This window comes from Rattus rattus, chromosome 5 (assembly GCF_011064425.1).
Source record: "Rattus rattus isolate New Zealand chromosome 5, Rrattus_CSIRO_v1, whole genome shotgun sequence".
Taxonomy (NCBI): Eukaryota; Metazoa; Chordata; class Mammalia; order Rodentia; family Muridae; genus Rattus; species Rattus rattus.
In genome coordinates, this window is record NC_046158.1 from 78,075,698 (window position 1) to 78,093,683 (window position 17,986).

Sequence of the window (17,986 nt, forward strand, 5' to 3'; positions counted from 1 at the left end):
AGTCATTGATAAAAACATTGCATAATTTTTTCTACCTGTTCCTCTCATTTGATAACAGAACGGAGAAAATGATGTTTTCCTTCACTACGATAACATGAGGATTAACAGGGCAACTTGGTGGCTACTGTTTTCTACAGACTGAAGAGGTAGTTAGATGAAGTAACCGCAAGGATAAAGTTTTAGAGTTTGCGGTCCTGCGTTACATGTGAAATGAAAATGAAATTAAGTATTTTGAGAGGAGACAATATCCTAGATTACCTGTGTGGATAATAAATTTGATCAGATTCCTTGGGAGAAAGTGGTAGAGACAAATCTCTTTATAGAAACAGTGTATAAGCTGAGGTCTGTGAAGGAAGCCTTGCTGCATATTTGGGATCTAAGGAAAGAGGCTTGAGCCAAGAAAGGTAGATCCAACATCTGGAATTCTCAGAGAAACCTACTCTGGGTTCTCCCTAAACAAAGGACTCTATGATAAAGGCAGTTTGGTTACAGCTCCGTGATACTGACCTTGAATTTCGGACTTTCTGAAATTAAAAAAAAAAATGTTTAAGACCACCAAATTTTCGAACATAAGAAGTGATTTACTTAGAATTCACATGACAAAAGGTAAACCACAATACTAAATTCCAGCTCAAGCTTCACTTGCAATTCATTCTGGACCAGCCCACCTCAGCCTCTGGGCTCCTTCTGGCCACTTGGCTCAGTTTTGGCTGAAATGATCTGGACTTCCTCAAACACAGTGCACTTACGTACAATTCTAAAAAACAATAATAATAACAGAGAATCCCTGACCCCTCATGTCCAGAGACATAGGGTGCAGATTAAAATACCCTCATACAGTAAATCCTCTGAGGTACATGATAACCTGTTATCCCAGTGGGATATGTGATTGTATAATAAATTTCATGTCAGAATACATTTTTAGTGATAATCAAAACGCATATGTATTCCTATGAATACCCAAGTGTACTGCTTTTATCTCTGTCGTATTGCCTTAAGACAGGCTGTCTCACTGAACCAGAAACTTGCCCTTTGGGCTACACTAGTTGGCCAGCCAACAAGCTCTCAGTAGCTACCAGTCTCTGCCACCAGATGCTAGGATTACAGGCACAAAAAGTCATGCCCAGCTTTTCACATGGTCTCAGGCGTTTCAAACTCAGGGCTTCATGTTTGCTGAGGAAGTGTTCTTTCCCACTGAACTGTCTCCCTAGATCCAGAAAAAAATAACTTTTAAATGTACAATTGTAGCACAATGCAATTGAGTTTTAGTACAAACTTTGCTCAAGAATTCTTTACAGGGGTTTCATGAAGATTTAAAGCCACTTTTTTTTTTTTTTATCAAATCTATGTTGATCCCAAAGACAGCCTTGTATGTTGGAAGATGTTACAAAGACATTTTAAAACTACCGATGTGTTGAAAGAGCCCTAAACACTTCAAGCAAAGTCACTTTTGATATTTAAGTTTTCTGTGTGGTTACAGGATAAACTAAGTCTTATCAGTTCCGAGTTGTGATATTTTTGTATTTCTTGATGAAAGTTCTAGAATACTGGGGAGAGACTCATCCTTGAGGTAAGAACAGCCTCCTATAAGCCTTCATTTGTCAAAGAAATCTACATTGGTATGATGGCTGAGTCATGAAGAACTAAATTCACATGGCCAGTTAAAAATCTGTTCCCAGTGTTTGAAGAAATTCATGTAACATTCTATAGCTTAAAATCAAAGGAAAGGTTAAGAGAGGGGGATAGAGAAGAAGAGGAAAAAAGACAGTGAAAGAAATAGAGAGAAACAGAGAAAAAGAGACGGACACAGATTGGCAGAGACAAAGACACAAAGAGATAGACAGAGAAACAGAAGAATAAGACAGATAGGGGAATCTAGAAACACAGAAGATGATTACTTGGCAGTAGGAAGCCATATACTCAAGTTGCTCAGTAAGCAGCCCCGTATCTATGAATGGATTAAATAATGTATCATCATCTTTCCTTAGTTGTAAAACCTGAAATTTATAGTTTGTTACTATTGTGCCATGATAGAAGTGTGGATAGAAAGTAGTAAAATAATAAAAACCAAGATATAATATGACTTTGTGATTATATATTTCCTTCTTTTTAAATTTTAATTTAAACAATCTTAAGCAGAAGCAGTATAAATAGTACAGAAAATCCCCATCACCTACACACTTCACTTACTTCCTCCAAAGCTAATAATTATTAACGCAAGAGGTTATGGTTGGAGAAACACGTAACACAGGCTTCAACAATTGTTCTATTGTTATGTTATTGTTGTAGTTGTTGTTGTTCTCCTCCTCCTCTTCCTCCTCCTCCTCCTTCTCCTCCTCCTCCTCCTCCTCCTTCTTGTTATATTTTTCTAGGATCCAGTCTGGATTACACCGTGCATTTGACTGTGTTTACCGAGTGTTTCTAATATCTTTATTATAAGAACTATGCTGGGATGGCTGAACAGGTAGTGGTGCTAACTCAAAGCCTAAAGACTCAAGTTCAATCTCTGGAATCCACATGATAGAAGGAGAAAACCAACTTCTGCAGACTGTCTTATCAGTGGATGAGTTACAGCATGGCACGTGTGCCCTCCACCCTGCATCCCACAATTAAATATTTATAAAAACTAAAATGAGTAGTGTAATGTGTACTACATTCAAGCAAACCGATTAGTGAAGAAAATTTGAATAAACTCCTGAAATGCACCCTTTTTTATAATGTGGTATTTTTGCCACTAGAGATGTAAGATTCGGTAGTTATTCCTGTATGTCAAAAGAGGGTCACACTGGAGAAGCATAAAAACTTGATCATTTTCAATGTTTGCTATCTGTGTAATCTTAGAAAAATGACTTAATGTCCCTTTATTTCATTTTCTTCATTATAAAACTGAAACCAATAGTGTATTGGTCTTAGGGTGATTATAGGAGTTAAATACTATACTTTAGCCCAGTGTTTTGAATGTGGTTAACACTGATTTATTAAGTATTCTTTGAAACCAGTGGTACTCAAGTGGGGACATCAGACAATGCCTGTAATGACTGGATTGCTGTAACTTTTAGGAATGCTATGATTATCTCCTCAATAGCTTTAAATGCCCAGAAAGCCATGGTTTAGAATTTTTGTTCTCAAAGAAGAGATCAGGATTTTTTTTTTTTTTTGGCATTGGTTTCTTTGGTTTGGTTTGGTTTGGTTTGGTTTTTATTGCTGTTGTTTTGAATCCTTGGATATGAGTAAGCCAGAATTCGCTGGTAACAAAACATACTTTATAATGTACAGTCAAGTCAAACATCAAGCAACCAAAGATTTATCTTTATATTTAAAGTGAAAATTAAAAATAGAAAAAGAAGATAAAAATCACACACTGCTCTCTTTGGCAGCCAAGTCTTCAAAGTCATTGCTTTGTCATACATACATCTTCTCATCCCAAATCTATATATTCCAGACATCCGCACTTTCCTCAGTTACCCTGGGCTGTAAAATGCCTGCTTTCTCTCTCCTCTAGGGACAGAGGGCTGGGGCAGACACAGACACGCCCTCTTACATTTTCATCACACTTTCATTTAAGAAACTTACAACATTATTGAAGCCTTTGCTGGGGCTATATCTTCAGAAACCTGACCTGTTTGGAGCTCAATTCAGATTTCCTCTTGTTAAAAAGCCACATTCTTTTCAGCTCTCTGAAAAGAAAATGAACAAACGAAGGGATTCAGTAATGAGAACTGAAAAGACCATTTTCACAGACTTAACAAAAGTGAAAGATGAAATATTTTCCATTATTATTTTTGGCATAAAGGAATATCAGTGGAATGGGATCACAAGGAAAGCTATTTACCACATTCTCCCCAGGGAATCTTGCAACCACACAAACACTTCAACCAATATTAAGGCTAAAATTTTGAGGTATAAAGGGAATGTGGTATCTTAAAATGACCTGAATGTGCAAAGATGTCTCTACTCAAAAAGAAAACTCGAGGCAGCATAACAACTTCAAACAACATCATGGAATTTGGGGAAGGAGGTTAGAAAATAACACAACCATATTATCAATAATCATAATCACAGAATTGGCTAAAAGAATAATTGTATTTTTAAGGATTTTTTAAGGATTTTTAAGGATCAACGATGTGACATATGCAGATCTGCACTCTGCATACCCTAACTCATTTGATTAATGATCTTGGTTGCTTTATCATCATTACTCTCTGTCTTTTAGCACGAAGAAACTGAGGCACACATGTCAGAATTTGTAATTGATGGACACAGGAAGTAAAATGTTAGTTAGTAGCTAACAGTAATTAGACATATTAATTAAAACCTCTGTTCAATCAAAAAATCTCTCTTTATTGTATTCATTTTACTTTGTAATAACAAAAAGGATTTTCTTCTAACTGTATTCTTGGAAAACCATTTCTTCATAAACCACTGAGCCATCTGTTATAAGCAGTTTTGTGTACTTACTATGTGCAAGATCTTCAGTGGAAACCAAGACAGATGCAATGATAAATCCAATAGTGACTGCAGCCTAAGCAAACTTAGAATGAGACATTCTAGAAAAGCAAGTGTGTTGTGCTTCTAAGAAATTGAAGAAAGAAATACCCTTCAGACATGTGTCTATTATACTCAGAACTGGACATGATTCATAAAAGCAGGAAGGGTAGAGAGAGGCATAAAGAACTGTATGGACAAGCAAATGTATTGGATGGACTTGCCCACTCCATGTGGCTGAGATTCACAGGAAGATCAAAATTAGCGAACTTCTAGGTAGAGAGAAGGAAACACATATATAGACTGGTTTATTGTTTACTCCGTAAAAAATTTAAAAATAATTGACCTTCCTAGAAGAATGAAACCATTCTTTGTAGAAAGTTCAATTAATAATAAAAAAGTTGTATGTAAAAATAAAGAAACTGAAAACAACTACTGAAGACCACCTATAAATACTAAATGAACCAATGAGTGTCAATTTATCAAGTTTACTCATGCCATGTACATTCATTTAAAACACTGAACAAGGTGGTGGGGGCTAACAAAAATAAAGGATGTATGTAAATGTCAAATGGGAGACTGGAGAAATGGCAATAAAAAGTACTTGCTGCTTTTGCAGAGGACCCAGGCTTGGTTTCTACTAACCACATCAGACACCTCACAGATACCTGCAATTGCAATCTGAATGATCTGGATAATATATATATATATATATATATATATATATATATATATATATGGATATATAATGTTAATACTAAAGAAAATCATGTGGAAACCTTCATGAGTCAAGAAAATATGAAATATGTAGGTTTTAAAACAAGAATTAGAAGAGGACAGTACATGGCTGAAAATGCTTCTTCTTGAAGCCAGTGTTTACTAAACAAAGATTGCTCTATTATGTGTTAGATATCTCCTTGTGAATTGTCCCAGGAACCCCAAAACAAAGAAGCTCTTAAAAATCTGCCCACCAAAACTAAATATGAATACCCCATTGCTGACAACATCATACAGCAGATACAGAGATATTGAGGTGACGTGAAGAATACACTTTTCCCCTGTGACTAACTTTCAAATCGCTGGATGGTGCCATGTTGCAGAATGCATCAATGTTCTTTCTCATCTGGTGGAACAGAATATATTTTACAATGTCAACATTTCAGCCACAATATGCCCACTTGTGCAATAGTGGCACAACTATTAAGGGACAGTTATCTGATCTTGGATTAGATTTGTGGCCCACTTCATTGTAGGGAATATATGCATGATGTTGTAAACATAGTAAAAAGTAAAATAAAACATGTCTGATGAGACATTCCTACTCTACATTTGCATGGCATCAAACTGCCTTCCAAATATTTATGTTTATAGCCATAGACAAATGTTATTCTTTAAACCTTAATCAAAGGATTAAGGAATGATTTTGAATGGAGAGTTATGGCTGCACAAATCGGTGAGAATAATTAGTCTATTAGTGATCAGCCCTAAACGTTCCTGCTAAGTCTCAGGAAATATCATGCAATATGGGATAGAAAGACTGTGAGAGGCAGAAAATAGGCATGGCATAGCCATTGTCAGTTTGACACCATAGGTGTGTTTTTCTGCACTGGGTCTGAATGAGCCTGGACCTATCACCAGTCAAAGTTGATCTGAGATGCACTCACTGAAGCCGTCCCCCTGTACCCACCACGGAACTATTCTGGGGTGACATAGTCATTGTCTTCAGTTATATGCCCAACAGTGAACCTAAAAGGGTCCACTGGATAGTTCCAAATGTTTGGTCATGCATACAGTTCTGGTTAAAATCAGTGGGTCAAAGATCAAAGAAAAAAAGAAATGAATGTAAATAAAAGTTTTGCAGGATATTGACAGGTATAGAAGGAAGAGAGGAGAGGGTGTGTGTGAGAGATTAATGAAAATATTTTATATCCTTGTATGATATTGCAAGAACAAATTTATCTTAATCTTTCTTTAAGATTTATTTATTTTATAATATAATTAATATAAGATATGTAGGTGTTTTGTCTGCATATATGTCTGTGCATGTAGTATACACAGCAGACGGAAGAAGGCATTAGATTTTCCTGAAACTAGAGTAACAAACGATTATTAGGAGCCTTGTGGTTGCTGGGAACTGAATTTAGGTTGTCTGTAAGAGCAACAAGTATGCTTGACCACTAAGCTCTCTTTCCATTCCTAAAAATATAAATCTAATCAGGAAACCAACCAAGGGCAGAAAAATAAAAGCGCAGAAACGCTTCCTTTCTTCTATTGTCACTATCCATTTTCAGAGGCACTCTATTCTGTTTGCGTCTTTAAGTAAACTGTTGTCATAAGATATTTTGAAAATTTAAGGGGAGCTTACACAAGAAAAGGCTCTGCTTGTTAAAGTATTGCTGAGCAACCCCATTGCAAAGGTACTGTAACATCTCAACTGTGCTGGATTGATGGTCTGCTTAGTCTGCTTCTTGGTCTCAGCATCCACAGGCAAAGAAAGCAATCAATGCTGTGTATCTTTCACCTAGAAGGCTAAAAAGGTTGGCTAGCCTCTCCACTGCATACAGTAACACCAAGGTCAAACCATCAATGTAGCACATGAAACAGAAAAATGGTGGGACTCTGTCAAACCTATACTTTCCTCAATCATCACACCCATTCAATGAAAGCCAGCAGCACCACTATTGATAACAAATGACTGTGCACACATTTGCAGCTAAAGCTCTAAGTGCACATCCACTAAGATCATGCCCTTGTAGCATGCCTTTAACTCCACTTCTCATGGCCCCTATTTTCCTAATGCCCTCGGCTTAAGAATAAATGGTGCAGTTAAATATTAGCCAAGTGGTAGCTGCTTTATAAATCACATTAAAATAAATAGAATTTGTGGCTGAAATTAAAACGCCCCGGCAAGGCTCTTATGTAAATAAAACTATTGCTCCTTTGTATATCAAGATTGTATTTATCAAACACAAAAGATGAATGAACACAAATTGCCTGGAAAAAAAGCAGCTCACTTAGGACAAAACGATGGAGTGTAATAAAAAGATTTATCACGTGACGAAAATGAAAATTAAATTCCCGTTAAAATATTTATGTAGATGTGGCTGAAGCATTCAGCTGAGAGATAAATCAGAGGGGCCTTTGGCATTTCCCAGGCATAACTCCTCTATTCCACTGCTGCAAATTTAGACCTTACAAGATGCTAATGGCACCGCCATTCCCAGGGCAGTCTCTGCAGTCCCCTTTTGCTCAGCAGGTGGTAAGAAATTTGCATCCATATTTCAAATATACTTCTATCTCATTACTGGCTTCTTATTTCTTTGTGATTTATAACTCTACAAAATTCCAGCTAGTACAGTGGGAATGGGATTTCAAAAAGGCAAATTCTGCATAATATGGACATTTATCATTTCTTCTTTCCTTACATTTTTTTTTCTTCCTCATCGCCAGGGAAAAGGGAAGGATGACAGGAAGCAGTTTAAAGTGATGAGCAAAGGTGTACTTTCCTTAAAATAATGTCATCTGAAAGCTTTCAACATTAGGACTAACTGCTCTAAATGACAGCTTCAAGCGAGTGGCAGTATCATTCGTGTCGTTGCCTACATTCTGCTAAACTGTGATCTTTAAATAATGTGTGTACCTTTGGAGAGTGATTCACTGGGTAACTATTAATTTGTAAAAGTCTTAATCATTTAAAATTCAGGAAGTACTTTTTGCAATAACTCTGAACATAACAAATCTATTTAGCATTCATGCAGATGTCACAGGCAATTCCGGAGTTGTTACACTGTAATTCTGTGCTATTTAATAGATATTAGGGGAGTAGCAGTTGTGTCGCTGTAGATAAGACTCTTTCACAGTCTCCATGTCAAATGCACCTCTTACTGGTTTTAGAATACAGTTAAAGTGAAATTACACGCTTGTGATACCTGACAGGTTCAGGGACTTAGAGACATTTTCCAGGGGCAAGAGAGAGCAAGGTATACTGAAATAAAAGGCAGCCAGAGGTATGTAGGTGAAGAAGTTGAATGTTGCCATGATTAAACTTAGGTGTGTAAATTTTTAATTTGTATGGTAAATTAGAGAACTGAAATGCATGTAAATCTTCCAGATTTTCTCTTTTTAGTATTCCATTTCAGGAGAGTAAAATTTAAATTTAGCAAAAGTTTACAGGCCATATGCTTGAATACCAAGTACCAGCGTGTCTATCTCACTTTTAAAAAATCCATTCATACTCTAAATGAATTTCTAAGTTAAAATAAGAAATTTTGATATTTGAACCCAAATATGATTGTTACATTTGAACTGTTTCGTGCAGAGATACTTAGAAGATGTTTTATTAGACATAACAAAAATTGAGATGAAGAAGTCTGTAAGCAGAACATTTGGTTCATATAATTAATATAACCACAGAAAAGAGTCAGTCCAGGAACCCACAAGCAAACTCTGTTTTTCTTCTCCCTCTGTTTCTCGGGGTATCAGCTTACAGATAGAATGGCTTCCGTTATTTGCAACCAGCAAAAGTAAGACACTCTGATTTAGGATATTCATGTAAAGAAAAAACCAGTCTACCCTGGAGAAATATATGTCAGAGCATTCAAGACTAGGAATCCACGGGAGTTCATGACATGGCCATAGCATGAAGATGACCAACAATGTGCAAAGTAGACACCATGTACTTTTAATCCACAATAATCTTTCCTCCTTGCAACAATATTATAGTCTGTTCATAATCGAAGGCGTACAGAGGTTTAAAACTCACTGTGTTCTGAAGAGCAGAGGAAGTTTTACAAGTTATTGAGAATGCAGATGTCTTAGTTAGCTTTACTGATCAGCTTGACAACAGGACCTGAAATCATCTGAAAGGAAAGCTTTGATGGAGGAATTTCCCAGATTAGATTGGCCTATAGGTGGGTGTGTAGGGGAATGTCTCAATTGTTAGTTGTTGTAGAGGGCTCAGCTCGCTCTGGTGGTGCCATTCTCTAGGCAGGTAGTCCTGGGCTGAGTAAAAATGGACTAATTTATTATAAGCCTGAGGTGAACTACCAAATATCCATGGTTTCTTATTCTAGTTCTTGCTTTATCTTCTCCCTGAATTCTTTCAAAGTAGTACTATATCCTGTAAATTAAAAGAAATTGATTTGGTCATGGAATTGGTCCTAGAAATAGAAAAGAAACTTGAACACCAGAGGTGTATGATTTACCAGATCCTATGGCTTGGCCATCTTGTTTATCATGGTTGTTTATCTACAATAAAACAGGGGCAGTGTTTGGGTCACCAGTGGACCATGTTTTCAGGAATTGACCCTCAGCTTGTGACCTTCGATGGAGGCAACGGACGTTTAAGAGTTAGAGCTTAGTGTGAGATCTTCTGGCCATCAAGAACATTTCTTTTAAAGGGATTTGTGGATGACCTGCCTTCCTCTTTCTCTCTTCCCCTTTCTGACAGCTCCTGCTACACTCATCATCATTGCTTCATGATAGGTTACAACACAACAGTGGAGACAGATAATTACAGTAACATGCTCTTTCAAAGATTCTTTAAGTGCTAATAGCAAACCTCAATTTAAAAAAATCTACTAATTTTATCATATAAACCACATTTATAATTAAAGTTTGAAGATTTTTTTTTCGACTAATAATCCTGTGATTTAAAAAAGACTTAGAAGAAGCTGAAGGGGTTTCCAAGCCCATAGGAAGAACGACAATATCATCCAACCAGAACCCCGCCCCTGAGCTCCCAGGGACTAAATTACCAAGCAAAGGGCATACTGTGGTGTAACCCATGGCTCCGGCTACATATGTAGCAGAGGATGGCCTCATGTGGCATCTGTGGGAGGAGAAGCCCTTGGTCCTCTGAAAGGGATGATGTCCCAGTGGAGGGGAATGCCAGGGTGGGGAGGCAGGGGGGAGTGGATGAGTGGGTAGGGGAGAACCCTTACAGAATCAGGGGGAGGGGTTGGGATAGGGGGTTTCTGGAGGGGAAACCAGGAAAGGGGATAACATTTGAAATGTAAATAAAGAAAATCTCCAAGAAAAGGGAAAAAAAGACATAGTGTTAACATACTTGATGCTTGGGGAAGTCATGAATACTAATAATTCTGCACTAACCAAAACAGATACACTTATATAGGTATATAACTCAATTAAATCCAAGCTATGAGTCCTTCCTGGTATAAAATCACATGCCAAAATGCTTTGGAATGGTATAAAGCAAATATCTACACTAATATTAACTCAGTATGAAAGTACAAATGGAAATATTCTACTCTGTAGAGTTAGAGAAAGGATGAAGTAGATGAAGGGGTTTGCAACCCCGTAAGAAGAACAATATCAAACAACCAGACACCCCAAAGCTCCCAGGGAATAAACCACCAACCAAAGACTACACATGGAGTGACCCAGGACTCCAGCTGCATATGTAGCAGAGGATGGCCTTGTTAGACATCATTGGGAGGAGAGGGCCTTGGTCTTTGAAGGCTCAATGCCCCAGTACAGGGGAATGCCAGGGCAAGGACGCCAGAGGGAGTAGGTGGGTGGGGGTAGCACCCTCATAGAAGCAGGGAAGGGGGACAGGATGGGGGTTCTGGAGGGGAAAACCAGAAAAGGGGATAACATTTGAAATGTAAATAAAGAAAATATTTAATAAAAAAAGAATACTCCATAGTATGTTCTTAGCTCTCCTCCTCAAAATGATTACTACCAGAAATATATGCCAATTGGACACTTTTTCTAATAATTTTAGACCTACACACACATCTCCAAAATAATATAATCCATGTTCTCCTTTGATTTTAAGACATACATTTTTGCATATTTACACAGATACATTACTTTATTGTATATACCTTACCGGGTCAAACACATATACACACACACACACACACACACACACACGCACACACACACACACACACACACACACACAAAACATACACAAAGCACACACACATATACAGAGGCAAACAGATACACATCAAATGGTATGTATAAATCTACAGTTCATCGATTTTTATCACATGTGTATGTATTTGTGTGATTTTTACTGGCATATTTAGCCATTATACAGATGATGGATATTCAGATTTACTTTTATTTTACCAAAGTGAGGATGTTTGGTTTGGTTTGGTTGCAGCTTCATACTATGTAACTTAGCTGGCATCAGACTAGCAGAGATCCTCCTTCCCCTGCTTCCCAAAGGCTGATATCAAAGTTCTGTACCACCATGCTCAGTTAAAATTCACGATATTATAAATTATGGTCCTCTGAGCATTCTCATATATCTTATGATGCTTATTCAAGTACCATTCTTTAAGGAAAATATCATTCTATATTTACTATGTGTCTCTCCAAGTTTAGTAGAAGTCTTAGCAATGAGGGAAAATAACTCTGTGAATGGGAGGTGGACAACGTTTGGTATGTAAAATAATTAATTACTTTTAAAAAAGTCATGCATTAGGCTTTTTTGTTGTTTTTCGTAGAGCAAATACTGTTAAAATTTATGTGTATCTGGAGAATGCTCAGAAGTTCAACACCATGGGAGATAGCAAAGAAGTGAGACAAGAAAGCAAAATACTGAACTACACAGGGATAGTTGACAATATTCTGATTGCTTCCACAGCATTGGAAATTAAAGCAGTCAGTCAAAGCTACCACAAGATTTATTGCCAAGTCATTAGGCGCAGGTTGTTTTCAAGGAAGCGCTGGGGGCACTGGAGCCTCTTTTGGGAAAAAAAAAAAAAAAAAAAACCTATTCCTGAAAGCAAGTCTCAGAAAGAGCAAGAGCTGAAAGCTATTCATTCACACATATCCATTATGACAACTACGGAAGGCAATTCTTCAGTTCCGACTAGGGATCTGGTCACGGAGTCAAATGTTTACTAGAGAATGTATTGCCAGCTGGCTTTTCAAAGTGGCTGTTCATTCAAACCTTTCCAGGATATCTCCAAGGGCACCAAAGGGAAGACACATCTTCAACTTTCTCTCGGCCTTGTAATGTTCCCTTAGGAGATCTTTAGAAAGAAACTCATGAGGAGAATTTTCTCCATCAACAGGAAGGTTTGGAGTCAATGAGGGAGTCAGCAGGTAAAGGTTCAAGAAGTGGAAAGCTGTTCATAGTGATCTAAGAGAGTCTACTGTAAGAGAAATGATTCTGTATGTATTCTCTGTCTATGCCTTGGAATGGTTTGTTTTTCTCCTTCACACTTTCACTAGGGTGTCTGAAAGAATCCCCATACAGACATCCCAGCAGCTTTTAGCACCTCACCTCCTGAAGTGTTTTTGTACCACATTTTATCCAAATTACTCACACCAGAAATAGGTTTAGAGCTATATGTCTTACAGAATAATAAAGCAATCAGGCTATGGAGTTTGGAAAGGGAGGTCTGATTTTTTTTTAAACTTTTAGAAATCAATTTTATCCTATTTTATTTTGCTCCTATATGAAATTCTCAAAACACTGGGACAAAAGCATTCATTTAAACACACACACACACACACACACACACACACACACACACACACACACAGAGAGAGAGAGAGAGAGAGAGAGAGAGAGAGAGAGAGAGAGACGCCAGTGCCAATACTTTAGTCATAGCAAATTCTATTTATATTTTATACAAGTGGAAATAAATTATTTATATTTCAATTTACTAAATTCCAGCACACCTCATTTAAAAAGTCACCTTTCTTATCTTTTAAACTGTCATCTTTATTCCAATCTTTACTGGACTACCTTAGAGTACAACAAATCTTAGCTTCACATGTGCAAACGAATGCCTCGTACCTTGTGGTACTTTATTGTTCAGAATTGTTTTGGCTATCTTGGGTTTTTATTTTTCCATATGAAGTTGAGAGGTCACAGTTTAGCGGGCTTTGTGGAAGTAATGGAAGAAACTCCCCCTTATGGCTTATATTCTGTTGCCTTAGAAATGTGGGGATTCTTACAAAATGCTATTTATTTTCATAAGGACAAAGAGAATTATGTAACTGAAGCTCAGTCACAAGCAAGACATTACCAACAAGACCGTTTTTCAGGAATCAAATTTGACATATTTAAATGAATATCTAAAACTACCATCATCCCAAATGATCTGCTAATTAAGGGATTATTATATCTCTGACATTCCCTTAGTTGGTCCATGAGGCTTGTAGGAAGCTGGAATTCATGTCTTTGATTCCTTCCTCAAATAAAATGATAGCAAATGAGATCATATGGATGGTCTGGAGTTACAGAGCAAGTCAGTGGTGAACCATAAGTCTATTAATGACAGTCAGGGTGCATTGAGCTTTGCTAGGAGGCTCTGCTCACTCAGTGCCCACTGAAGGGACAAAAAGTCAGATAGTTGCCACAGAAATTTCCTCAGGGTGAGACCCATTGACCTGTAGAGGATTGATTGAGCCCTCCACACTGCCAAGCTCAATGGGGACAGCTCACTAGCAAATTAAATCGTGGTTTGTGGTTTCTCCTTCAGCTCTAAGCAAAGTTGTGAACTAGACCAGAAAAATATGCCATCTTCAAATACAGTCAAAGTGAGTACTGCAAGTTTTTTATCATTCAGAATTTATTTAATTTGCACAGCCAAAAAATGGGCTCAGCTATGACGTACTTAGTGATTTATGGAAGTGCCTGCAACCAACATTCCTATAACTCTGATGACATTATAGACATTTTTCAAAATTGATCCATTCAGATTCTGGGAAACAAGCTAGATGTTACATTATTAGCTACAGAGTAATGACTAAACACAAGTGTATTTTTAAATAGTCCTACCCATATGGGAGGATATGAAATAAAAGAATATATATTCATTCTAATTTACCTGTGATTAGGCTCTTGGAGGGAAATGCTTTAATTAAGGCAACGTACATAATTTTGGACATTTACTACAAGATGTTATTTTTACATCTACTCATGACATAAAGTTGAGATGGTGTGATGTTCACCTCCCAATTTCTTACATATGTTCTTGATTTTTAACCTTCGTGGAGTGCAGTCCTTGTGCTCAAATAGTTTCTGACATCATTCTCTTTTCTTTGCAAGTCCACAATCAAATCTTGTAGATACTATTTGGAATACATATCTAGAAAAATCTTCATATCCCTACATTTGTGTTTTATCTGATCATCATCATAGCCTCTCAAATTCTATTCAGTTGGTTACGTTTTCCCACTTCAGTCAGTTCCCAAAATAGCAAGTCAAGAAGTCCTGGTGGAAAATAAAACAGTCTCTGTCTCCTCTCACTCAAAATTGTCACATCATAACCAAGGAGCACAAATCTTCTAAACGTATGTGTGGTTTGAATATCAGTGGTCCAGATAACTCATATATTTGGATGTTTGATCATTAGGGAGTGGTACTACTTGGCAGAGATTAGGAGGTGTGTCCTTGGAGTAGATATAGCCTTTTTGGAAGAAGTGTTTCACTGAGAGTAGGCATTGAGATTTCAAAAGATCAAAGAATGGTATGTACTAACTGATAAGTAGATATTAGGCAAAAAGCTCAGAATAGCCGTGATACAATTCACAGACCATATGAAGCTCAAGAAGAAGGAAGATTAAAGTCCTTCTTTAGTCCTTATTAGAAGGGGAAACAAAATATTCACAGGAGATAGAGAGTGGAAGGGACTTGGGAGGAAGAGAGGATGTGGAGGGAGAAAAGGGGTGCAGAATCAGGTATGGGAAGAGATGGGGATGATATACAGAGGGTCAGGAAATTGAGCAGAGGTATGTAGCAATGGGGGATGGAAATTGGGGGTAACCAACAGAAAGCCCCAGATACAAGGAAAACAAGAGGCTTCCAGGACCCAAAGGGATGACATTAGCTGAAATGCCCAACAAAGGTGAGAGAGAACCTGTAGAGACCATATCCAGAAGTTAGAAGGCCCCTGGTTGGGGAAACCCAGATTTGCTCCTGTCTAAAGAAAATACGGGGACAAAGTGTGGTGCAGAGACTAAAGGAAAGGTCATCCAGAGACTGTGTCACCTGGAGATCCATCCCATATACAGACACAAAACCCAGACACTATTGCTGATGCAAAGAAGTGCTTGCTGACAGGAGCCTGATATAGTTGTCTCCTCAGAAGTTCTGCCAGAGCCTGACCAATACAGATGTGGATGCTAGCAAGCAACCATTGGACTGAGCGCTGGGACCCCAATGGAGGAGTTAGGGAAGGGACTGAAACCCCATAGGAAGAACAAAAACATCAGCCAAACAACACCCCCTGCCCAGAGCTCCTAGAGATTAAACCACCAGCCTAAGAGTACGCATGGAGGGACCCATGGCTCAAACTTCATATGTAGCAGAGGATGGCCTCATCTGACATCTGTGGGAGGAGAGGCCTGTGGTCCTGTGAAAGCCCAATGCCCCAGTGTAGGGGAATGCCAAGGTGGGGAGGCGAAAGGGAGTGGGTGGTGGGTGTGGGAGCACCCTCATAGAAGCAGGGGGAGAGGAATGGGATATCAAAAAAAAAAAAGGAAAGAAAAGATAAAGAAAAAAAGGAAAGAAAAAAGATCAAACCAGACCCAGTATCTATCTCTTTTTGTTATCTTCTAACCTAGAGGTAGAACTTTTAGCTACCTCTCCAGCACTGTGTTTTCATGCTTTCAACTTTGCTTCCTGCCATGACAATAAGGGACTAAATCCCTGAAATGTAAGCCACCCCTTATTATACTTTAATTGTAAGAGTTGTAGTGGCCTTGTTGTCCCTTCACAGCAATAGAAACCTTAACCAAGAAAACACATCATTGTTATCACTGCCCCATCTTCATCTCCTGATCTTCGTTTATCTACTCTGATCCAATCTCAAAACCCTCCCTTCTGTCTCTTGAACACAATAGGCCAGCATCCACCTCAGCCACTACCCTTACTGACCTTCTTCCATGGTGCCAATTAGCTGCATGGTTAACAATCCCCAATCTGAGTTCATAATAAATTCTTACTGTGAGTGAAAGTTCTACATCTCCTGGTAAGTCACAACCATGCCACACTTCATTCTCTTTCCCTTTAATGTGTTTCACTTCTTAATGTTGTATATTAGCATATCATTATTTTATTATTTCCTTCAGGAGAATGTAAGCTGTAATAAGAACTGTTCTACATTTTCCACTATTCAATGCCTGGGAGAAACATTTGAGTTTTGAATGAGTTAAAAAATAAAGCAATAAATAAATTACATGTTTTACTGAAAATTATTTCATGTATGTCTCTCTAGGAGATGAAATATAGAACATTTTAGGGCCACATAATATTTCATCTGATAGGTAAACCAATTTAATTTATATTTTTTCCAGATGTTTAATATTGTACTAGCCATTAAAATACTTTGTGTTTATGCTTAGTGTGCACATTATGTGCATGTGTATGTGTATGGTATGTGTGTTCATGTGTGCATGGGGAGTACATGTGCCATGATAAGTGTATAGAAGACCGTTGTCAGTTCAACTGTTATTTTCATCTTTATCCTTGTGAGAGACAGGCACTTGTTGCTTGTCACTACACACACCAGGCTAGCTAGCCTGTGAAGTTTTAGAGAGTCCCCTGTGTCTGTCTCCCATGTTGCTATAGATATATTGGTATTAGAATACATTTAACAGTATCTGGATTTGTTAGGGTTTCCGGGATCTAAACTGAGGTCCTTATGCTCACACATCAAATGCTTTACTCCCTAGGAAATCTCTCCAGTCCACTCAATTCCCTTTTAGATTTTTTCTTCTCCTATTTTGTTACTAGGAATAGTAAACACATTTTGACATATATATTTCCATCATTCGAACTTTTAGATCATCTCACTTTTACTTGAGAGAAAGAGGTAAATAAGCTCAGTGTACTGGGTTTGAAGCCATGACTGGAGTGAAGAAATAGAAGGGCAGGGATACAGTTTCAAACACAAACCAAGCTTGTGTTCACTCCAAAATCCCACCAGCACTGTGAGATGTCTGATAATACACTGCAGCAAGTTTTGTTTTGAAAACAGATGGCGAGAAGCTTCCATGATGGCCAGTGGCAGAGCAGAAGATCCTTAACATGAACCAGAAGAAAGGTACAAAAGGAAGCCACCAAAGATAACACAGGGAAACCCAGCCTTAAAACTCACAAAGGGAGGGAAGTCTGTTGATATTTCCTAGAAATACATCAGTGCATTGAATGAGAGAAGGAAGGCACAGGAAGGAAAGGCTGTTAAGGAAGCTAGTGAAAAAAATGGTTAAGCCGGGACAAGCTTGATGTATGATATAATAATGATAAGGGTTTACATATCTAGAAAAACATGCTATCAATAAAAGGAGAGCTTCATCAGCAATCAAAGGTAGCACTTGTTCTTGCAGAGGACCAAGGTTTAGTACCTAGTACCCACTCAGTTTCCTTCAACTCTCTGTAACTCCAGCAACCCCTTCATTTTCCCATGAGAATTGCACACAGATCGTACATAGATAATCATGCAAGTTAAACATCCAATCTCATAAACTAAGAAGAAATAAATCCTCTTAACAAAAGCATATTGGC